Source organism: Anser cygnoides, chromosome Z (assembly GCF_040182565.1).
Source record: "Anser cygnoides isolate HZ-2024a breed goose chromosome Z, Taihu_goose_T2T_genome, whole genome shotgun sequence".
NCBI classification, from domain to species: Eukaryota; Metazoa; Chordata; class Aves; order Anseriformes; family Anatidae; genus Anser; species Anser cygnoides.
The window spans coordinates 38,046,387-38,070,944 of NC_089912.1; positions in this window are offsets into that span (position 1 = coordinate 38,046,387).

Genomic DNA, 24,558 nt, shown 5'->3' on the forward strand with positions numbered 1-24,558 from the left:
GTTTTAGATGGTGTTCATGCTAGTGCTGCTCTTCTCTGTTCTTCTCTCCTCAGGTGGTTAGTGTTAAGGCAGATGGAAGTTTATTCTCTGGCTGTCTGGTCTTTTTACAGAGTGCAAGGGAGAGTACTGCTGGAGTAGCCTTAGTGTCTGCCCCAAGGGAATAGACTGTGCTAGCTGGCACTTTTCAGAAATGCCACAGGAGACTCAGCAGACAGCATTATGCCTCCTCCCCTACCAGGAACTGAGATCCCCTTTCATGAGAAGAGTACTAAGTATGTTCTCTTGCTTGCTGGCCCAGACACACATCAGAACCAAATAACAGGTTATGCTGCAGTCAACAGTCTGCTGACATAGCTATTTAATGCTAAGATATGTTTTTCTTGCTTTGCTTTTTACCCCTCTGAACACAGCTCTTGTGGAAAAGCCCTCAGTCATGTCCTGGGATCTGTTTACCTTCTCAAGTAACAGATGCATGAAATCATATGGATCAATGTGTTTGATTAATGCTTTAGTTTTTTATCTCTGTAATGTTTGGTACATGCAGTACAATTCTGAAGACTGTGAAAGAGAACAAGAAAGATGGTAAGTGGGAACACCATGCACTGCTAGAGACGGACTAAAAAGGCAGCAGAAAATGAAACTTTGATGTTGGTATTTATCTGGCACAAAATGCTAAATTCTAGTCAACAGCCGATATCTTCCATACTGTCTTCATTGTTTGTTGTTGCACTATTCCACCACAGCACACATGGTCTTTAATACCCATTGTCTTCAGCTGTTGAAGACAAACGCAATTCATCCATATTCTCTCAAACAGCAAAATGTGTGAATAAGACTGAACTGAGAAACTTGACAGTGTCTTATTAAAATATCAAGATTAATATTATTGAAGTTATTTTACCTATTCTTAGATCATGTTTAGCATTAGTAAAATCAAAGTCATGAAACTGTTAGCAGCAATAAAGTTTTTTAAAAGCGAAGAAGGTTTTGTTGGAATAAAAGTTTGTTTTCATCCTAACTGCTAATAGCTGGCACACATCTCTTCTGCCCTTAACACTTACCTCTCTTAAATCATTCCCCTGTGATAGCTACAATAGCATTAGCAATACAAGTCTGAAAACGGTCCTTTGGAGAGCTCGTGTGGTGTGTCCTGATTCACTATATGTTGTTGTCACATGCCAACTGGTCATCAAATATATGTAAACACTCTCTCTCTAAGTGCAATTATAACACATTTCAGTAAGCCAGAAAACCTAAACATCAGAGCAAGCAATTTAAAATGTCCTACCCAATGCCTTACTTCCAAAAATCCACAGTTGAATATGCACAGCCACAAATGTATTCATGAATTTGGCTAAAATTTCAGCTGCACTTAAGCTAGGTTCAAAAGGAACATTTGTGTTCATTAATGGGAATACTACTATGACTTACCAAATAACTTGTGTTAAGGAGTAAATCCCTCCTAAGAGAGCTGAGCAATTATTCTGGGAGAACACTCAGTTTGAACAGGCCAGGAAGTAAAGCAGGTCTTCACTGGCAGCAAACCATGGGTGATCAACTGTACCAGGTAGACATGTAAACATGTATGCACGATTTTCTAAGTCCAAAAAAAAAAAAAAAAATTCATCTTAAATCTCCTTAAAACAAGTGAAGGAGAGTACATCTGCTTACTCAGCTCAAAAATAAAAGACCTATCAACCAGTCCTCACAGCACAAATAGTGTCTCTCACACCCAGCAAAGAATTATACCAATGCATACTGGAACTTCCACCTCTCCCTTCTTGCTCAAAATCAATTGTAACACACTTCTGACACACACCGTGGCCTTTCTGGGGGTCACAAGATTGCGAAGTGCTAAATTCCTGTTACTCTAACTTGGCTTTGACACTGTCCGACTATTGATATACAATACCTGCTCTGGTACACCAGAGAGTCAGCATGGCACCATCCTTATCATTGCTTGTTTGCTATAAACCCAAGGCAGGGCTTAGCTGGCCACAAGCATTTGTTTTCACAAAACGTTGTACAGATATGTCTGCCTGTCTGTATTCTTCCCTCCTGTAGTTTTTTGAAGCAAAAAATTCCACATGTAATTTCAATTTATGTGTGATTGAGAGTTTTGTTTTGTTTTGTTTTGTTTTGTTTCTTAGTTGATCTGTCAAATCAGGTGAATTTTCAGTTTCTTCTTTTTTGAACTTTACCTTGCATGAGACTTAAGGAAGAGTAATAATTGAATGTTTACCTTTGCATGACAGGACTCCCAGCATGTACCAAGTGATCTGAATGAAGTCATTCTCAGATACACAGAGGAGAATCTCACTTCCAGTTACACCATGCAGAGGCACATGTAAAAATATGACAAGATGACCTTTAGTTTAATTTTAGTATAAAGCATAAGTGTATTGCATTACTAATGTCCAGGTATATCTCACTGACAAGCAGCAGCATCACAGCTCGTTAATTTTACTAAGGAGATTGTGATTTCCAAAACAATACGGGTACTGTACCTTTAAAGTTTCTTCAAGTCCTCTGTGTTTGCCGCCAGTACTCAAATACTCCTGAAATGTCTGTAGTGGGATGATTTGCTGTGCCTTGCCAGAGTAGGAAAAGAATTTGAAGAAGGCTTTTTGGCAGACATTCAAGTTAAAAAACATATTTCTTACATGCAGTATCTCAATTCCCTTCATGATTAACAAACCACATTTAGCATATGCTTCTGATGCTCTGAATAAGTTTTTGAAGATGTGGTCGTAATATTTTTTATACTCTTAGGAAATAATGAAGAAATTAAATCTACTGAAAACTGCTGTATTGGATCTCAAATTTCAACAAGATCAAACCTGCTTCCTTGCAATTTTGGGAGTAAGTCTTCTAAGTTTTATGGGGAATACTACTAATAATGTCATATAAAACTTAGAGCTTTGTATCCAGTCACAGTATATTTTGTAATAAGGAGAAGTACACATAATACACCTGGATTTTTACTTTATAAAAAATAATAATAATAATAATAATAATCAGTGTTATTTCAGATTCAACTAAGAATAAACACAAAACAGAAAAATACATTTCAGAACTCTGTATATATGTAGATCCCAAAGCTGTTTTCCTTTTCCCTCTGTAAACTCCCCTTGGTAGGTATTAAATAGAATCAAGCATGTGCAAACCTTAAATTTAGCTCATCTGCTATCACAACAGCTGAGCCGCTCCATAGAGGGGCAGGTGCCATTGATGATATATGCATTTCTGTGCTCAGAGCTATGCTCACAGAAAGCATATACTGTACATTCCAATTTCATGATGACACAGCTGTACCCCAGCATTTCTGTAGCCCAGCATTTCTGGGCTGTGGATGTCTCTCATCTTCCAGGATTCCTGGTGCCCACAAGCCCTGCTTGGAGCTGGCATTGTCACCAGCGGAAAGGGCAAGATGGGGTGCTATATTCCCTAACAGTGTTTTTAATTGCACAGCCTCACCATTCCTGACAAACAACCAGCCATAAAATTCATAAATGAATGGATAAAGTTCACAGAGATATCCAGAAATTTCCTCCATTGCCCTGGCATTAGTTACAACCAACTCTTCTCAGACAATTAGCTAAGCCTACTGCTGCCTGCTGCTTAGACTTGCCTTTCCTAAAACGGGAGACAAGAACATAAGGTATTTTACATAGAAAGAAGCACACACAACAAGGATGATATGAGAATGGAGTAAGGGTGAGGGCAAGAGAAAAAGGCAGATCAGTTCTGACACAACAGAGCGTTCATGACTGCTGAGGGGATGCTGCTGAAGGCACAAGAGCAGCACTTCTGAACTTGTGGATGTCATCAGTGTAACATCACTGTTATGATGCTGCTCTACAGATATCTGGATGAATCTAGCCCTAGGTCTACAAGAATTTCAAGGACCAAGTCATCTACACAAAGGGTACATCCTCTCACACTGAGTCATCTCACATACCCTTTCCTAGCTCTCAGCATCTCAATTTTGTCTTTTGACTTAGAGCTGAGCACTTATCTTTGGGCAAAGTTACTTTTGCCTCATCGTATTCCCAAGGAAGAGTATGTCATTATGCAGTTGGAATTTAGGTCACCTTGTCACCTCCAGCACCAGTCCCCCTGCCAGAGCACACCTCTGGAGCAAGCCACTCCACATAGAAGGCTCTCAGCTCTTCACTGAAGTAGCCATTTCACCCTCCTGTCACCAGAGGGAAGGGGAAATACCACTCTAAAAGTGCTACACCACATCCGCCATGGCTGGTCATGACTTCCCCCTCACGCAGGTTAAGCAATGAGTCTTCTCCACTTAGCCGTCCAAAAGGATGTCATAGGAACATCTTCAGTGGGGAAGGAAAAGAAAAAAAAAAAAAAAGGGAAAAAAAAAAAAACAGAGGGTTTTGCAGAGGCCATGGGAAATGCAGCACAAGAAGATGAGAAGAAGCCTTTCAGGATAAGTATTACTCAACCCCTTGACTGGGCAAAGGAAGTAAAGGAGGGATTGCTGCATGTGAGGAGGCCAGCCTCACCACAGAGCTGGTGCTCAGCAGCAGCAGATCTTGTTCCTGCTGAAGAAGGATATCAAGGCAAAAGAAATTCCAGTTCCAGTTTACAGCTGAGACAATTGTTATGAAGGACTTGAAGTTTTAACAACCTGGCTCCAGGATATTGAGCTAGTCTCACTGCTGCATTAAAAGGAGGCTGACAGCACCTTAATGTTGGAAAAATACAATGAAGATCTTGGGCTGTAGAGAGGAGAAGGCTGAATTAGATAAAGTTGTGGCTCCTTGGGTACCTCCAGAACAGCGCATCCTCCCTCCTTCATTCTCAGGCATAGCTGGCCTGAGCAGGATGTGCAAAGCTGCACTGTTCTGTGAGCTGGAAAATGCTCCAAAGGGGTACAGCTGAGATAGGAAACATTAACTAGTAAAGCTGAAGCTCTATAGTGTTTATTTATTTATTTGTTTGTTTGCTTGTTTGTTTTACCACGTTTGAAAGAGGTGGAGAGTTTCTGGTACTGAATGACCTCCACAGATGATTTAAACGGCCCAAGGTCTCTTCTAACAGTCAGTTTTTTTCCTCTTTGCTCTGGCCTTATGTCCCAAGTTCAGGAATCTTTTTCTTATTTTATAGCTGCTGAAAATATCATGTTCACCTGACAAAAGGGAAAAGAGTTCAAGGCAGCATACCTGGGTTTAGTTTACATGTTTGACATCAAACACTGAAATGGAAGAGAATAACTCTGAACTTAGAAACTGACTGTCAAGAATGCAAACAATGTACTTAGAAGGCTCCAGTCTGCACATACACCTGAGCCTGGTACTGGAAATTTAAACCTTTTTTTTTTTTTTTCAATCAGATTTACATTTTGTTTTTAAATTGCTCCTTTAAAAATGTGTCTCATAAGTTAACATTTGGGGAAATGGGTTCAAATGACGGGTGGTTTATCTTCCCTGTAGATTAAATAAATAAATCATAACCAGAAAAAAAAAAAAATATGTATATATATAGAGAGAGAGATGTTTATAGCCTTTAAGGGGAAAAAAATAAAATAAAATCTGCTTTTTTAATAAGAAAGTTGTATTATTTTTAGTAATCTAAACAGTAAAATCCCAACCATATATTCATTAAATTCAGTGATACATCAAGATTTTGACTCCACTTGATTGCATCAATATTTTGGAGGGCAGAAAGTCACAGAAACTGGAAGAAGTAAAGACACTCCATCATTTTACTTCATTTATCATCCTACATTACACTGTTTACAGAATTTTACTTCTCTAGTTTTGTTTATTTGTTTGTTTCCTTAAAACACAGCTACAGCTTTGTTCTTAATACTCAGAAAAGATCTGTTGAACAGCTGTAAAGGAATTTGTCAGGCAAAAACGGAAAACTCCCAGAATCTAAACCCTGCTGCTGTAGGCATGGATCACTTTTCAGTTGTCTCTTCACATTGCTAACCCAAGTAGCAGTGCGACTGTGCCCTGCACTGAAGTCCAAAACTGGCTTGCCTTGAAGGGCTTTTAAGGACATTTATTAGCTTTTACTACAGGGAAATTTAAAATCCAATTCATTTTTTGCCAGTTCCTCCCTTTGTTCACTTTTTCATTTCATTCTACTCAAGCTGTTTTCCTACACCACCCCACATTCCAAAAAAAAAAAAAAAAAGTATTCCCATTACTTGTAATGGGCTCTGCACAGCACTCTGAGAGTAGAGCTCCTTACTACAAGGGGTGAGGACAGCCCAGGCTAAGGGAAGGCCCTTCTACTTCAGTGTCCCTGCACCCGTGGCAGGGCTCACGAATGCAGCACAGACTTCCTGGAGAGGCTCCTTGGGACCCAGGGGAGGTGAGAGCAGGCTGCTCAGTAGGACAAGGGCATCAAGGAATGGGGTTTGCAGCCTCTCTGCTTCTGTGGTGGAGCCACATGGCAGCAGGGCGCAAGGTCCCTTTGGGACAAGTGCTGGGAACAGTCTACCTATGCAACCAAGCACAGCTGCAGTTTTATTTAGATTCTGATGACAAGGATTTTTTTCTCTGATATGTATTACAGCCTATTTCTCTTCTAAATGCAGTTCCCAACAGACTTCTACCAATTTTTCCTCTTAGTATTTGCATGTAATTTCACAAACATATTCATTCATTTTAAATTGCCAAATTACAGGTAATCCACAGCATATATATATATATATATTTTTTTTTTAATATGCACACAAATGCATTTGCACATTCTTACAAAAATAATGTCCCCCAAAAAATTCCTTAATTACACCTGAAAAACTTCAAATCCATTATAATTAATGTCTTCTGGCCTTTGGCCTAACACTGTGATACAAATTACAATACTGGCCTGAACTCAGAAAGGTCCATAACTGTTTTAAAAGAAGTTGTGCATGTGCTGTATATGTCAGGTGTTTTAAATTATAGAGGAGATGAAAATGGAATGGAGAATATCCTGGACAATTGCTGATTTTTCATGCATATGTAGACTGAATAACTTGTACTGGAAGAGCAAATAGAAAAATGTTTGATTCTACAGGGCCTAGAGGCTTACTATTCCCCGGGAGCAAGAGGTGTTTAAATGAGATCAATATGTCAGAATACTGTTGACAGATTTATTTTATCTTTTAGTCTGAGACTGCAGAAGAAGAAAGTTGTTATTGGTATGCTTTGGAAGATACTGTTTCAGAAGACCAGATTTGGCCAAACAATTTGTACTTGACACATTAAAGCAGCCACTAACCACTAAGCAGCTGGCTTTTCTGTAAATTTAGTTATTGATCCCCAGGTCTTAACAAACTAGAACACCTGTTGCAATAGCAGAATTGCAACAGAAGTACTACTGTGGTACGTGTGACCAAAGTTTTCGTACTCCAGACTTAATTTTTATTAAATAATCTGATGCTTATGCAAGTTCTCAAGTTGAAAATATTGGAAAGTGATTTTTATCCATGCCTACCTCCAACAAAATGGTTAGGCATGTGCCTAACTTGGTAGGCATGGCAGCTGCTACTGATTACAAGCTTTATATGATCTCTGATATTTTCGCTGGGCACTAGATAGAAACTTTAAATGCACATGCACATACACCTCTGTATTGTGGTAGTGGCACAGACTCTGTATTTGCCTTCCTCCAAACAACCAGATCCAGAGGACAAGACTAGGATGGACTGCCAACGGCTGGTCCCTTCAAGCTTTCCCTGCAGGCCGGCCTGAGGCAGGGCTACTCTGCGTAAGGACGACTCATGCAATACAGGCTGCATACTCCGGAAGTGATTTAAAACAGCTCACCGGCATTTCAAGAGGGCTTTGGTGTTCAGAAGACGCCCACCTGCACAAATTTGCTCCCATTATTGCAGTGAAATGTAAAGGTCCTACTCAGCATAATCGTCCCTTTTTTCCTAGACCTTGCAAAGATGCAAGGCATGTCTTGGAGTGCAGCAAGAGAAGGACAAACAAGACTAAGAGTACAGTAATAATATCACAGCTTCAGAAAAAAGAGTGATGAAAACATGCTCATGAGGTCACTATTCTTCCCTTCCCTCTGTCCCAAAGCTGTTTCAGATATACCCAGACTATTCCTGACTGCTGTTTGCCCAACTTGTAAAGCCTCTGGTGATGAAGACACTACACTCTCCCTAGGCAAGTCATTCCAGCTCTTCTCTGTCCTGGACAGGGAAGACATACTGTTCCTTTGTTTTTCACAGCAGCCTTCTACGTATTTCAAGAGCGGTTACATGTATTAGCTTTGTTAAGAACCTTGATTCTGACTGAGTTAACAGTTGGTTTATTTTTTCAGGCAAATATTGATTGCTGGCCCGTGTCCTGTGTATTTTCAAACACTCTCCTATCTTCTTTTGATTTGCCATGCTCCCTGAAGCCAGGAGTTCAGGACTCACACTTCAATCCTTACACACTCCTGTTCTCCCAAATGCACAGGTTCAGGCAGGAGCAGCAGCACGTGTTAAGCCCATACTGCTCACCGGATATTGGTACAGAGGATCCACAGGTCTTCTCACCACCAGTGGAGGGTCCAGAGGAAATACAGCTGAATTTCAGAAACCCATCTAAGTATAACGATTTCTTTTATTTTTTCCTAATAATATTTTTCCTAATTTCCTAAACAAATCCACTGCAACAGGAACCTTAGGAAATAGCCATAGTACTTCTCAAAAGCCTTCAGAAAAATTTTGTCTTGGGCTGACACCAGTGCCCACATGAAGTTACTAGGCTGTCGTGAAAGCACTGCCACTCACAGACACACTGCTGGTGGGATGCCAGTGCACTGAACTGCTGGGACAGGGGCAGGGAAAGCTGCACCAGTTGTGAGGCCCAGCTGTGACTCTGCCTTCGAGCCCGGCCTTTCATGTGCAGCTGTGGGGTTTACCGTCGAAGGGAAAAAAAAAAAAAAAAAAACAAGAAAAAAAAAAGGAAAATTGTATATTTGTTTAAAACATCTTAGGAAACAGCGTTTTTTTGAACACATTCAGTAAAATGTTGAGTACATTGGAGTTTTGAAATGTTATTGTTCGCACAGGCACTTTCAAGGCCCTGTGTATTTGAGCTATGACACAGTCAATTACTTAATCAAATGCTTTTTTCCCTGTAAAAAATGAAGAGTGGGGAAAAAAAAAAAAAAAAGAAAAGGCTGAAATAAAGTTGAATAACAGTCACCAATGCACTGCCATTTTCTCATCTTCAAACACTTGGGTGAAGAACCCTACACAACAGTCTCTGAACGTGCTCTGTAAGCAGTTTAGTTATGCACTAATTTTCAAAAGCTTACGCTATAGGGATTACAAACATACAAAGCATATCACTACAAGCCATTTTATAATGGAACTTCTCCAGACTTCACTGGAACAACCTTTCCCTGTTCAGAATATTGTTTTTAATCACATGACAAATTTTCCGCCAAAGACTGACAGTCTTCAGACACATTGCTCTCCAAAACCAACCTCCTTTGCCAGAATACAATAGGAAATATACTAGCAGCCTTAATGAGACTCCTCTGCTCATCTGCAGAGTTTCAGGGCCTGGATGGAGAATGTGCAACTGCCTTAGCTCATTTCTCTATGTTTCCCCCTTCACTTCCATTATGAACAACATGATCATGCAGGCTATCTCCATGTCTGCTAACTCCTGCATTCCCTCTTTCCCAGGGCTCATACCCCACCAACCCAGCCAGATTTCCTCCTCTTCCTCCAAGGCAGCACCAGCAGAGGGAGCATTTAGAGCATGTAGACACAAACCCTCCTTGCTCTGGCCCATTATAGTGACTCACTGCTTGATGAATTTTCAAAAATTCATCAGCCAAATTAATCTTCACCACATGTCTAAGCTCAGGAGAATAAATTAGAAGAGAAGAGAGGAAATGCATCCCTGACTTGAAGGCGACCTTTGCTAAATCTCTCCTACAGAGCTTGGTTATGTCTACAGTGGTAAGATTTTGATTCCAATTTCTTTGTGAAAAAAAAGATATATATTCCCCTTCTAATTATTGGGAACAGCAGCAATATTTTCAGTTGGAACATATCCAAAAAGGAAGACAAATTCAGCAAGACATCTGCTTTGGAAAAGTTATTCCTTTCAGTCAGGAATTGTGCAGACCCTAAAATTTCAATTCAAGGCTTGGCAAAACCATAGAGAACAAAGTTTCATGAAAAGAAGCATGGGCAACCTCTCATATAGATGAATACTAGATTGTAATGGCACTCATTATCTCAAACAAAAGCCAGAACAGAAGCCTGTTATTCTGCAGAACCCTGGCTTCAGCACTCAGAAGCTTTTTTATATGTGCAAGCGTGCAATTTATATATTATATGTGCAAAAGGTATTTAGATGGATTAAATATTTATTTCAAACATCACTTATTCTGAATTCCAATATATACCTGTTGGCCTGAGTGACCAACCAGGTGGTGGTGATTTACCACTGAAAACACCATTCACAAGCCAGGTGAATTCAGTGTGATCCTTTAAGAATTTACAATACAGAAACAAATAGCATGTCATTTCCTTGCTCTCAGTTTCCATATTCACCTCCTGAGCATCTCAAAGCTGCCCAGAGCTGGCATATCTCCCTGCTTGCACTCACATTTTACTGATGCTTTTGCTGTCTGTCTATCTTCCACCCCTTGCATCTGACAAGCTTATGTTATTTTCAGACACTCTCCATTATGAAAAAGTCAGTCAGTGCTCTGACCTTTACATTAGGACTGAGAAGAAAAATGGTTGTATAAAAATGGTGGCTTCCAGAGCTTTCACTTCTCTTTATATAGTAAGGGATCACTTGCAACTTTCCTCTAGACTCCTTTAAATGAACAGTCTATTTTAGAGAGACATGTATCCATCATATGAATGAAAACCACTAGGGTCTTTCAGGGTGATAACATTATAAAAGCTACTAAATAAGGGTATGTGAATATGTGAATTATACATAAAGGTCTATATTATGAATATAGCAAAAAGATCAGTGTTCAGAAAACCTGGATTATTGTTTTGGAAAAAAAAAAATCTCATGACAGCGACTGAAATATGGCATGTTGTTTTCTGTTCCTCTCTACAAATTATGTATAAGTGCATTTTCTTCATGGAAGTGTCCCGTATTTATGCACTGAAAATAGAGAACACAGGAACAGAGAAACTCTTATTCCTGTGCACAAATGAGTATGAAAAATGACTAAAGACATTAGCTGAAAATATAACCCTTACATTTATACAGCTGCTTTGTCTAATATATAAAATTGGTTTTTAATGTAGCTGTTAGCTGAAGTCAGTGGTATTTTGATGCATTCAGGAAGTTAAGTATACATTTCCTTAAATTTCTTTATGTTTATTCAACAGTATAGCTATCTTCTCCAGTTCTTTTTAAAACCATGGGTCCTTTCTTTCTTTCTCTCCTTTTTAATAAGCTATTTCAAATGCTGTGCATTGTAAAGTGTGCAAAACAAGGAAGACCCCACCTCCCTTGTACACTGGAGCTGGTAGGAGCTAAGACATTCAAAAGACAGTTCTTTGACTGGATGTGGGGCAGCTGTCTTTTGTTGTTTTGGTGGCCTCTAAGAGTTACTGGGAGAAAGACCAACTACGAAATGAGCACTCTGCCGTGAAGTCCACACCAAGCTAGTTGTCTACGCACACACAAAACAACTCCAGGCTAGGCTGACGTGCGTCTCTTTCGTCTATACTGTTTTATACAAGTGTGTTCCAGGATGCATATTGCTTTGCTTTGTTATGTAGGACAAACGTTGCCTAACCTGGTAGAACTCTGGGTCAAGTTTGCTATGTCAGCTGGATTTCAATTTGAATGCTTGAATTAATAGCTCTTTAAATATTGACTGAGGGAGTAACGCAAGAAGAAATATTTAACTCTGTGGAGCAGCACATGATTGTCAAATGGACACAACCTGCTCGGTTCATCTGTATGTAGAAAAAGCTCATATAATGTGGTTAGCATGGACAAAGTATACCTTCAAATGCAAACTCAAAATTAGTTCAGTACGATGAAATAAAACTAAATTTAGTGAAACAATTACTAACCATCTGGAGAAAATAACCCTCTGAAATGTGCAGATAAACCTAAAACACACAGATGAAGAATGCTTGAATCTTGACACAAATTAGACCAGTGCCTTCCCTGAAAAGTCTGTAACCCAAACATGCCTAGCAAGACACACATAAAAAAGAAAAGTGGGGGCAGAAAACACCAAACCAGGAAACTATCTATGATAATTCACATACATCTGTGGTGTTATTTTGCTATGGGACAATTAATTCCTTAAGTATCTCCAAGTTTCTGTTCTGTGACATGCTATTATTATCAGCTCCCAGGGAAATCCTTGGTCTCTGGAAAGTGGGAGGTGGATAGCTGGGGCAGGCTGGATAGCACAGTCTCCAAAAGAGCCTGGATTTAATTTGCAGCTTATTCCCAACTACCTTCCATTTGATTGAAGAATATCTTTTTAATAGATTTGCCAGGACATAGCAATTTATTTTTGTGAGCCATCTGTACAAACAGAGCTACACTGTCAGTCAAAATGTTTTTAAAATTGATTATTATACCAATATGTTACACAATTATAATGGGATATTGTACCAGTCCTGGAAATTACCCAGAGATTTGGTAGGGGAAGAGAAAGCAACTCAGCTGTTCATTACTTTAAATCAGTTTAAAACTGCAATAACTCATCAAAATAAGGAGCTTGTGGTGGTCTAAAAGTGATGTAAATAATATGTAAGAATGTGCAGTAACTACTAGCAACACAAAGCAAAACCATTTTGCTTAGGACTGTCATTCAAGAAAAATAGAGCAGAACAGAACACTGTAGCCAAAATTAAGGTAATCACCCAGTGATAACAGAAAACATCTCCAAACTGAGCTCAAGTGAAGGACAAAATTGAAATGTCCAAGTTTGAGAGTGCTATAACATTGTGGCACGTTGAGACCGCCTATCCTGGGGTGCAGCCGTGTTGGTGACAGCAGTGTCTCCCCTCTGCAGGCTTATCCTCTTTTCAACCTAGAAGTGCTCCCACCTCCAGACCCTCTCCATCCCCAGTGGCTGTATTTGCAGGGATGCCTGGGGGCCACTGTGCCACTGTGCCAGCTGCTGCTTATGAGAAGCCTTCTGCCCTAGGAGCACACTGGGATTTCCTGGGCTGGCTTTACTGGAAGGGGAACAGCTGGGGAGGGCTTCTCCGAACACCAGGTCTGCCGCAAGCCTTCAATGAACCGGGGATGAGTTTCGGAGAGCTGGGGAGCACGTGGGGCCACAAAGAGGAGGAGCCGGGCCCTGGTGTCTGTGGTGTGGTGGAGGGAGAGGAAACTGCATGGGGCAAAGAACTGGCTGAGCTGACAGGGCACAGGCTGGTAGATTTTCCCCCAGAATTTCAGAAAGAAACTTGTTATCGTGAAGCTGAGTCAGGAGGAGAGCTGACAGCCAGGAGGAGAAAGAAGCCCTACAGGGAAATCCCCATCATCTGTACTGCAAAAGCTTCACCCGTCTGGAGAAGCCAAACTACAGCACAGAGAGGGGGAGAGAGAAAATCATCAGTGCGGCATGGAGGAACTGTGGAAGATCCCCTTTAGCCAAGCATAACAAGCTCTGTGCCCCAGGGCAGGGAAATCCTCCCCCACCAACGAAGGGCACCATGGAAAGCAAAGGGACAGGAGGACTAAGTTTAAACCCCAATGCATAAGAGAGATATTTGATTGTTAGGACAGGTTAACTCTAAATGATATCATCCTCAGAAGAGGTCTCACAAGAGGAATGTTTCAATACTTAAATATATATATTTATATATATATATATATATATAAGAAAATATATATAATATATATTTTTTCTTATGTGTATATATATATATATACATATATATATAAGAAAAATTGGCAAAGCAGGTTTCCTAGCTCTGCAGCCATAGGCAGTGGGAACTGGAGAAGGGAATCCCAGCCTTCAGAGGTGCCTGTGCTTTTGGTGGGTATGCTGGTATTGCCAGCTGCAACCAACACACCCAGCAGCCCTAAGGCAAAGCTGGAGGCATAGGAGAACACCACGTGTAAGACATATGCTTAGAATCAAAGCAATGAAAAGGTCACACATACCTTCTCCAATCCTGTGACTGTATGGAGGAATAAAGAAAGTAAAAAATTCCTGAGATGTGATTTCTAAGCAAGTGCATATTTTATTAAGCAATGTGCGATGACATTTCCAGAACAGAAATAAGAAGTTATGTGTTTGGTTTCAGTCAGCTTTTCTAGTTTTCAGTTACTTCAATTTTATTGCTGTTTTCTGCTTTTGTTTTGTTAAAAGTATTGTTAAAATATCCCACCTTTCAACCTGAAGGAGGTTATCTGTTTTCAACGTCTGCATTTCCGTGGTTGTGTTCGCTGCACAGTAATGCAGAGGCATCAGCATGCGCTCCAGTGTGTGCCCCGTGGCCACAAAGTCACCCCGTTCTGCTGCAGAAGCAGAAGCACAGAGGGCATGCCCAGACACTGCAAACACTCCTGCCTGTCCCGCCAACACCTGAGCAAGAGTGTCCCAGTGCATGCCAGGCAGCAGTCCATGACTTTGAAGGGATTGTGCTGCTAGGATAACCAGAGCAAGCAGTACTTGACACAAGTCAAGGTTTCAAAAATTTTACGAACTATTAATGGTGTTAATATCTCTCTGCACACATGAAATAGTGACTAGACTTCAAACAGTAGCCAATGTAGGACTTTGGCTACACCTAAATAATATTATACTTTATAATAGAGTAAAAAGCTGCCATAAAAGTATACTGCATTGTATTGCTTTCCTAGTACGGTGACACTAACATTGATAAAAAGTATCAAAACATTCATCTGAATGGGCCCACAATAAACCATCAAAAATGTGAACCCAGACTTATTTTTCCTTGGGGAGACACATTTCCCCACGGAACAGGAACTTTTTTATTATTATTTTGTTTCTACAACCTAGTAACAAAAGTTTCAAGCCTTGTACCTGTTTTTAGTTAGCAAATACTTAATAAACTATTTCAGATATTCAGACGAAAAGTTTTCAAATGTAAGCTTAGAACTGATGTAATTGTCTTAATAAAATCTGTGTATTTATAGTAGATTTCTTCTTATTCTGAAGAAATGGAACAGGCACCTATAAAGAAAAAAAAAAACTCGGGCATGTTTGACTCACACAAAAGAGCAGTGTACAATTTCTGTTCTGACTGCTGGCCCAAAACTTTGCATTTCTGATGATAAACTCTGTGATCCATAGTTCAAGGTAGTACATGATGGTGAGAATATCACTACTTGCGCCAAAAACATTCAGTTAAGAGCATTATCATTTGCAGAAAATGATGTAGTGGTGTGCCTATCAAGGACTTTTTCAGAGATATTCTCTGAGAAACCAATAAACAATAATTGCAACAGTTTTTTGTTTGTTTGTTTGTTTGTTTTTTCCTTTGTATATTCATTTTTCTACAAAGAGAGAAGTAACTTTGGCTTGAGCAGACATGCTCATTCTGAACTCTCTTCCCAAGACAGTTTCATCTACTGAATGCATCAATTCTAACTTAGAATTACAGTGGACAGAATAATTTATTATAATTAACATTTATTTCCAAGGCTGTAGTTACATAGATTCTGATTTAAAGGAGAACGACAATGTTGCAATTCCTTAGAAATCTTGGCACCACTCTTGTTTGAAATTTTCCAAACTGATCATCTACAACAATTAAGACTGTGTGGAGGAAGCCTGATGACAGCATAAGTCAATGGTGCTCTGATGATGACAGAGCTGGAAGTCCACCTTAGCAGGTCAGAACTGTTATCATACAGAAAGAACTTGCAGACTCTGAGAAGAAAAAGTTATAAAACCAGGATGAAATGCAATGGTTGGAAATAGAAGTCATACAGGGGGAGGGGATTAATAAGAACATTTTCCTGCATGATTTTTTTTTTTTCTGGAAGTGATTCAGCATGAGAAGAATGTGGGTACACCTTAACCCACCAGAGAACAGCTGTGAGTCACAGGTGCAACCCAGTCTTGGCCAACCTGAAGGTGACACCTGGATGTGCTAGACATAGAGGTTCCGCATCAGTTTACAAACTGTTGTCTGGAGTACAGCACATGTCCGAGTCACCCACACTCAGCGAGTATGAACACGGGATGAAATGGGGTAATAAGGAAAACAAAAATTGGCTTTCTAAGTTAGTGAGAGGAAAGCTGGAGGTGGTTACTGATGTCTTCTGAAAACACATCAAAGGAAATAAACTTAAAATGGAAAGTTTGTTACTAGCCATCAGACCCGTCAGTTTCTGGAGCAACCTAGCAGCTCGAACAGGGCTCAGAACTCTCTGATCCCAAAGATCTCTGTGTTCTTCTTTATATAGTAGCAATAGTCATTCTTCTACCAGAGTCCACAGATAATTTTTTTTGACAGAAACAATGCTGGTGTTCAGTGGTGGGGAAGCACAGACATACCAGCTATGTACTGGATCCCTTGGGGAGGTTCTGGTGGATTGTTAGAAGTGTTTGGTGATGGATTGTTGAGTAGTGGTCACTGCCTGTATAGCTATTCTGTTTCCATTGGTGAATAAGAGGATGCTGGGTGGATGGATGTAATCCATAGCTTGTACTGGGTTACTGTGTTTTCAGAGTACTATACACATTACCTCTCCTCATCCTTTGCTGTGTTATCTGGCATTTATATGTGAGGAATCATTTGTATATATAGATCAAAAACCTAAGGAAGAAACACACGTAACAAGGAATTAATATCTAAGACAATGTACAATTTATTAGCCAATGCCTGTTGTAGTCACGCATTTGTAACATCATTAAAAAACAGCTTCTGATCATTGGTATCTGACACCTCAGAGCATGTGCCTGTCTTGTCTGTTACAGCCATCCCATTCCAGCACGCCACTTCTGCCTCATCCCCTATGCCTCATCTCTGACCAGCATTAACACTTCTCCAGCAGCATGCGAGGTTCAGGGCCCTCTTCCAGGGAAGCAGAGAAGCCAGAACAGCATTTTTTCCTGTAGAGGGAAGCGTGGCTGGGCCTGCTGGTTGTGGATATATTCAGGAGGGCGCCTCAGCAACAGGACTGTGGACAGGGACTTGGGAAGACTGGGGACAGAGGCACACAGTACACTCTGTACACTTGTGTGACTTACTGTCTTTCATACTGCTTTTACTTTATCAGGAAAAGAATTCTACCAGAACTGCTTTCTTCTTTGAGAGGCCACACCCTGAAACCGTCCCTGCACTGAACAGAAGCCACTCTGGGCAGACAGACTACCTTCTCCTTTGCCACTTTTTTAAAGTCCAAAACATGAGGGAGGGATTTTGCAAGTTCACGCTCAGGACACAGCCAAAATGTTGGTCATTTTTTGGAAAGAGCAATGAGGCACGTCTTCATCCCTGGGATATCACTGAGCCAGTAGAGCTGTCAGCTAGCTAACACAGGGCAAAAGTGTTATAGTCCTAAAAGGTGGCATCCTGCACTAATCCTGTCTCCATAATAGAGTTTTTCACATGACAGATCACACACTTGAGGTTTTCACAAAAAGATCAGTTGCAAAATTAATACCAAAATCAAGTAGCTGGCAGAAGTTTTGTCCCTGAAAAGTGGAAGAGTGAGAAATAGTTAAAATTAGGGGCTATAAGCTTTTACAAGAGGCAAGAAACTGCTAACAGCCTTTGAGTGCTGGCAGGTCTGAGAGGTAAGCATTTATACCTCCAGCCAGAAAATACATCCAGTCCTTCCTCTCTTGCAATGAAGAAACTGAACCACAACCAACTCAGAGAAGGAATTCTGTTACAGATTTCTCTAAAATGCTTCCTATAAGCTTCTTGGGAAAACTACATTTTTCCTTTTTTTTTTTTTTTTTCTCTACTTCAGTACAATTACTCAAATATATTTCATTCAAATTTAATTAAAAAAAAAAAAGATATGTAATCTTATTAGCACAGAAATATTTGGAGCCTGTAGCAATATTAATGATCAGTGAAGTGTTTTTCTAATCCCTGGGTGTACCTCCACACTGGGAAAAGAAAAGAAAAAAAAAAGAAAAGAAAAAAAAAGTATGAGATGCTTTACTTAAATCTAGAACAAAAGCTAATGTTAAAATTGCAAAAGTCATTCTAAATTGCCCTTCACAGAGAAGCTTCAGCAATTTCTTCAGCTCCTGTCACCACAGCATTCACAAAAACCACACCACAGGAGTTTAGTTTAGCGAACAGATAAAAGAAGCTGAACTAGGTCACATGTAGCAGCTCACCACGTTACCAGTGTCCCTTTATATCTAATCACTCAAGTCCCATATCTGACTTTTTGCAACTACAAGAGCTTATTTACATAAAGCCAGCAAACAGTATCTCCATCAGTGGTACACATGAGGCTGTGCCACTCATAAATGAGTATGAGATGGAGAAATTGACATGTTTGCTGATAATAAGCATCACATTAATTAAAGATACTCTCAGGGGAACAAAATATAAGCCATGGAGATTGAATTGAGCAGCCTTTGCTCCTGCTGTTTAGGAGTCTCTGGGGAAGAGCCAAGTGAAGTATAATTAATATGCCTGGGAACCCATAAAGCAGCCAGAGAGGCAGAATAGGAAGTGGGATTTCAGTGTCATTTATATGTAGGTTTATCTGAGTTGATATCTAATAAATACTTTGGGGATCACTTATCTATTGAAAATTATTTTCCTTCTGAAGCAATGTTTGTTTTAGAGGCAAGTTGTGCCATGAAAGAAGCAGAAAGGTTGGTAGTTTTGTTTCTGTTTTTGTTTTCTAAAAGCAGTGATGCCAAAAATATACTATCACAGAAATCTTTTTAAGCTAATAGCCAGATAAGTTTATTGACTAAACACTGAATGTACTTGAAATGGAGATTTCCTTTGTACTGAAGACATCCAAACAGTGCTTATTGCATCTATTAGTACTAAGATCATTGTGAGTTATTAATTAGCATAGCACACCACTCTCTCTGTATATATTATAAGGAGTAGTGTACAGCACAGAGATTTACAAGACAATAAAATTTCCATGAACACTAATTCCACAGCTGAACTGGACCCTAGACAACTAAAAAAGATAACTTTATTTCTTATCCCCTTCACACTGCACAGCAAGCAGACCTAGAATTAATAGATGATAATTTAGGGTAGCTTTCTGTTTAAATGTAATTTATCTCAGGATAGACTGTCCTTGCAACTGGGTCTGGAGTCAGCAAGAGACAGCATCTCCTTAATTTTCCACCTCCTATAATCTCTTTACCAAACCCCACTGCTCTGCATGCTCTTGGAGGAAGATCTGCTTCAACGTGTAATAAAGGTGACGTAGTTTAAAGGTGATGGGGAGTCTGAATCTGTAAGAAATCAGACCTGTAAATCCCTTTCAGTAAAGTCATCGTTAAAACGTTGAACCGTTCCTGCAGCGAGAGAAGGAGTGTTATCATAGAATCATAGAAATGTTTGGCTTGGAAGGGACCTTAAAGACCATCTAATTCCAACCCCCCTGCCATGGGCAGGGACACCTCCCTCCAGACCAGGTTGCTCAAGGCCCCATTCAACCTGGTCTTGAAAACTTCCAGGGATGGGGCATCCACAACTTCTCTTGGCAACTTGTTTTGGTGCCTCATCACTATATTAAATATAAAAAAGTCTGCACATATTTTTTCAAGGCTGGCCAGGTATGGAAAGGTGTGGAGAAGAGCAAGCTTTTCCTATACAGTCCCTCACTGCGCTTTCCAAAAGCAATCCTGACACCAGCCCTTTCAATAATATTATTGATTTTTATTATATATATATAATATTTTAAAAACTACTATTTGAAAATCTATCTGCTTCATTTCAACCTTGAAGTGCAGGTATTTGCCTTTAAATCATAACATTTAGATACCAGACTAGTAATATTAATATCATGATACTAACATTTTACTAAAGACACTAGCTGAATATGAAGAAAGTAATAGGGTGTCTTTCATTCACGGAAAGTAATCTGATCAATCACAAGATTTGTCAAGCAGAAGACTTGTCTTTACAATCCAAGCTAGGATCAACTTCAAAACCAAAACACATTCAGGTTGAATGACAAGCATTGATGGTGGGAGAGGGAAGAAACATGGGAATAAAAGACAGCTGAGTGTGTACTCCATTTTTAGGGTACAGGAATTGTTCAAAATATTCCTTTGAAGTTTGAGATCATGTGTTGGTTTGCATAAAAGGTCTCATCACCATAACTGAAACATAAAAGAATTTTCTCATTCAGTGTTACTTATTCCATGTTTAATTAAACTTCATTCAGCTGTGCTATGTCATAACTCCCCTGCTTCTCAGCTCTGACAGTAGTATCACAAAAATGTTATTTTATCAGCACTAAGCAGAATATAACAGCATAAAAATTTTGGAATTAAGGAATAAGGGAATCTAATTTGTTGTATTTAAACTCAGAAGCACTGGGACTGATCCAGCATCTACTGGGACAATATATAAACCTTGGTTTAGTGTCAGAGACATGAGTTAAGGAAGGTGGCAGAAGAATGAAAACCTCTATGGGATTCTAATTATATTGCTTGGCTAGAATGTAAAACTGAAGCCATAGAAATGTTCCAGGGACTGGGAGAACAGGCTGAGATTGTGAGCAAGCATGCTACCAAGAACTACCCAAAGCTCCCAAAAGGGTATGTAAAATCAAATTTGCTAATTTTCTGTATGGTAGCAATTTCTAATTTTGCAAGAGTAGCAGAGCTGCAGGAGTTTTTAGGGATTTTGGAGACCAATGGGTGGAAGAAATAAAAATTCTTCAAGGACTGAAGATGGGAACCTTATGGTCAGTGTAGGTTCAGAGGCTTTGGGAAGAGAGGAGTTACAAATAGATTAAGGAATTGGAAAAGACCAGTGGGAAGTGAAAGAACTGGGAGCAGGTTTCTCACTGTGCAGTTTTTCCATCTGCTTCCTTCTTCAGTCTCACCTGCCCCACCACCACCTCCACCCTCCCAGCCCTGGCTGCTCCCCACATGCCATGACAAATATTTCCCATGCCAGCCCTACTCCCACCATCTGAGACACATGCCATTCTCTCTGCAGGAGTTCCCATTCAGCCCCTGTGGGCCACTGCCACATGAATGAGTCAGGAGGATGACATGAGATGCTAAATGTGGTGTCCACAAACATTGCCAGACAGGCACTCCTTATGAAGACACTTAATCCCTTTTCTTTCATGGGTGTGAGTAAGAAACATGAAGCCTCAGGCAGTGTTTTTGCTGATTCTTGGCAGGTTCATGTCTTTTTCATGTGAGAGTGATGGTGGAAACAACAAAGAAGAAACTGTCCTGTTTCTCCACACTTGCTCGCTCTCACACATGGAGCAAAAGAGTAGCCCTAGTTTGTCGAACCACTGACACTTGCATTTGCACAATTTCTTCTGTGTCTAAAAATGTGATGTGGAAAACAAAATTTACCTAGGCACCTTCCAGAGCACCTTCCAGAGCTCAGACATGCTGAGGTCAAAGAACAGAAAAAAAGAAGAATCTGGGTAAAATGCTTGTATGCATTTTTAACTATGGCCTGAGCAATGCAGAGAGCACAGAGATGGCAGTGAAAAACAAGAGATCTTCCTCAAAAATGGGTGAGAGGAAGCAGCAGGGGACTCCCCACCCAGTTCAGCACAAACCTTCAGAAAGAACCAGCTGGAGCAGCCTTTCAGCATGCATAGACCAGTATGGAAAAATACTCATTTTCCTCGTGCATCTCAGTATTTTTAGGAATCACAGTCCTCTAGGAATAATCTTTAGGAACAGGTGAAGGGGGACCCCCAACATCTCTGAATACTTTTATTATTTGTGCAATAGCTGTTCTTGTATTAAGCCTTTGGTAATACCAATCTTATTAAAATAGATGTATGCCATAAAACAAAGAGACTGAAGAAGTCAGAACTCTTCATAGTAAATGTTTTTGACAGTTTTTACTTTAGACAGAGAGGTAGTTTTAGAGCATGGCTGGATGTGCACCTGTAGAGCTCCCAAAACACTGACACACATAGAAAATAATGGGGCACTTCAAGATTAGACAGACCAACACATCTCAAAAAAAGTCAAGATTTTCTAACGACCAGTGTCTCCTGTGATAATTTTAATGAAGTCTGTATTTTGAAACAAACAAACAACAATCACAGGGTTTCTATCACTTTCTCAACAGCAGAGGTGTCGATTGTCGATTGTGCCCTGCGTAATGTAAGTGCATATTTCATTGCGTGAGGCTGCTAGGCATTCATTTTCAGTGATTTTTTTTTTTTTTCCCATATCACCTAAATCAGCAGCACTGGGATGGAAGTGAGGGGTCTAGAACTCAGCAAGACCATTCAGCAGGCAGCAACATTTTTTGTGCCAGCACTGGGTCCAGGCCTAGACTGATGTCAGAGTTTAGGCTACTATCAGGATATTTCTCAGATGACACAGATGAATTCTCAACCCCTTTTATGATGATTTGGCATGGTCCTTTGAAGAAGAATGAAATTATTTGCCCTGGAAATCAGACAAGTTTTGACTTCAGAACATACATTATGATTTCATGCTTCATTCTTTTGACATAAAAGGAGATTTTAAAGATGAGAAACTCTCTTTGTGCACCAGGTGCCCCAGGCTGGCAGCCATAATAACAAAAAGCCAACTTTAAAAGAGTTTCCCAAAGGAACTGAAAGAAGAAGTACCACATTTGCTGTTACCTTCAGACTCAGTTCCTAGTATTTCTGCATTTCTGCTTTGAAAATTTCCTCCTGAAGGGAGGAATCTTCTCATTAAGTCACCACAGTCTGTCTCTCCTGTGAAAGACTAGGGAGCACTATTAGAAAATGAGGGGGAAATATTTTATATCTTCAAATTTCTTTTCTAACCTAAACAATGGGACTTTTCTTGCATACAAGAATTATCTGTATATATTAAATATATATATATATAATAGAAGGAACACAGAAAATGATGTTCAAAAGCAAAGGAAATAGTACAAAAAATCTAGAAAAATAAACAACACTTTCACTGATTACCAATGGCAAATGACCAGTTTACATTTGTGGTGCCTGTGCATAAGGAGGTGACATAGTAGCAAAGCAGAATAAATAAACAGCACAACATTACAGAAGAATGAAACCCACCTTTCTTTGCTCAAGCAGCTTGCCAAGGGGTGTTTTACATTTTCTCTTCTGAAAAACGTGCACAACTGTTTAAATGAGAAATTTTTCCTTATGTCTGCTATTTCCATTCCTAAAATGCCTGAAATTATAATTTTTTGCATCATAAGCTAAAACCTGTGGCTGGATGTTTCAGATGAGGTGGAAACGCAGCATCCTTCATGCTACAGAGCATGATGCAGTTGTAATATGCAAGTAAGGGCCTGCACAGTATGTTTATGACATCTGTGGCCTGAAATTGAATGTCTATTCCAGAAGAACATGCTATTTCCTACTTACTTTTACAGAAGAAACATTAAGAAGGGTTCTGCAGTTATCAAAATTTCGTTTGTATCCTGCAGATTCTTGCACCTACTTTTCTATCGAGATTCACAGAATCCTATTTCACTTCAAATCATGATGTATTGTTCAAATAAAGGGTACCATATGTTCTTTCACTTGACCTTAATAGTAGAACAGAGAATAGATACTTCATTAAAAATTTGCTTCTCGTGAAATTGATCTCATAAATCAATTATTTGTAGTCATAAGTAAATGTACACCACAATCTCCTTGCAGTAAATAATCTAACTTTCAGATACTTCTCAGTACCATGTTACCTTGTTTGCCTTTTGCTCAAACACACTAAAAGAAAGTGAGATAATACTTTTTAGTAAGAGTTGATGGTAGCATGTTGTCTTTACGTTCTAATGTAACACACATATTCTATCCTAGCATATGGTTTAGAGAGAAAAAAATATGTATTTCTTATAAGATAAATTTTCTTATTTCTGACCCTTTAGAAAATGGAAAACTGTAGTTCTCTCAGTAAAGAGTCACTACCTCAGTACTCGTGAAGAATTTTTAAAAGCAGTTCTTCAAGAAAGATGGGAGTGGTCCTTTCTTTTGTTTCACTCAATTTTAATTTTATTTTTTTTCTGATAATACTACATTTTTCATAGAATTACTACATGTACTCATGATCGACTGTGCTTTCTGCAGGTTTTTTGTCTCACTGAGTGTAGAGTGAAACTAGCACTTATTAGAATGATACATATATAATGGATAATGTTTTTAGTGGTAAATACCCTCAGAAATTCAGAGATTTTACAAAAGAGAAAGAGAGGAAGAAGGAGGAAGAGAGATGACATGGTTCTAAGCTTCTAACTAACAGTCCACTATTTTGAGTACTTGCCAGACTCCCTTACCCTGGATGAGCAGCCTAGCCGTTGGGCTAAATAATCATGCTTCTAGTTTGCAGGCCCAGTAAATCTTGCTTTCTTACTGCAGAAGGACATTATTTCAGCCGGAAGGATCTCTCCAAGCAAGATGACCCATCAAATGATAATTTGAACACTAACCTGACTGGAGAAAGATCAGAGTGGTTTGAAATGTCTTG